The following is a 1,187-nucleotide window of genomic DNA, read 5'->3' as shown; positions in this document are numbered from 1 at the left end:
ATTTTTTTTTTTTTTTTTTTTGTATCAGGGATCGAACTCGGGACTTTGTGCTTGTGAGGCAGGTGGCAGCACCACTGAGCTAAATCCCCAGCCCCGGTGATAAAACATACTGTTGGAGGATTATACAGTGATCTAAAATATGATTGATCAATTTTCATGACTTTATGAACATTTGAAAACAAGGTGTATATTTTATTTTAAGGAACAAAGTTCGACATGTATCAAATTTGATTTCTTCTAGTAATATTATTTGGAGGTAATGGTGGTGACCAAGGGTCAGAGTAGTTGAGGGGAGGTTGGTTAAAGGCCATAATAATAATTATGGTTAGACAGAAGAAATAAACTTCAAAAGGTGTCTTATAAAGCAAGCTGACTGTACTTAATGATGTTTTTATTCTTGAAAATTGTAAACAGAGTGGATATTATGTGCTTGCCACAAAAATAACTATGTGAAGTAATTTGTTCATCAGCTAGATTTAAGCATTCCACAACATATATGTACTTTAAAACATCATGTTGTACACAATAAAAATACACAATATTATTCAGTTTTTTTAAAGAGGAAGAAAGAAAGAGAAAAGAGCAAAAGTTAGTTGTTTAGGTCTTTAAGAAATTAATAATGCTACATTAGTGTATTTTTTTGTCTGTTTCTCCTTGGAATTTCTATAATTTCTGCTTTGTGAATGTTATTGCTGTTTCAATTGGTGCATAGATATTCATGACTTTTATTTGTACCCTGTTAATTGTCCCCTTTGGCATTATAAGGACATTTTTTGTAAACTGCTTTTTATCCTGAGGTCCAGTTTATCTGATATCGACATCTCAAGAACAACTTTAATATCAACTCTTCTGAAAGTTTTTAAAGTATCTTCTGCATACAGATCAAAGTTAAGTTTTTCTTTGGTCTCCAATCTGAAAACTTCTTTTTTCTTAAAGGTGAGTTAAAATCATTTATATTCATTGATATTATATTCCTGACCTTAGATCTATCATGTTTTATGTAACATTACCTGATAACAGTTGTTTTTAAAATTCTTTCCAAGTAATTTGTTTATTTTCATGTGTATGTGTGATTTTTTAATTTTTAGGAAGTCATGTTTTTCTACTTTTCTGTTTATCTTTATTTCTTTAGTTATTAATAGTTTCATATGAGGACCAGTGAAAACAGTGGAATATTTAATCCGCTT

Source organism: Fukomys damarensis, unplaced genomic scaffold (genome assembly GCF_012274545.1).
Source record: "Fukomys damarensis isolate Sample0158 unplaced genomic scaffold, DMR_v1.0_HiC HiC_scaffold_38, whole genome shotgun sequence".
Lineage (NCBI taxonomy): Eukaryota > Metazoa > Chordata > Mammalia > Rodentia > Bathyergidae > Fukomys > Fukomys damarensis.
The sequence above is the reverse complement of the archived record's forward strand: the minus strand, read 5'-3'. Positions refer to the sequence as shown.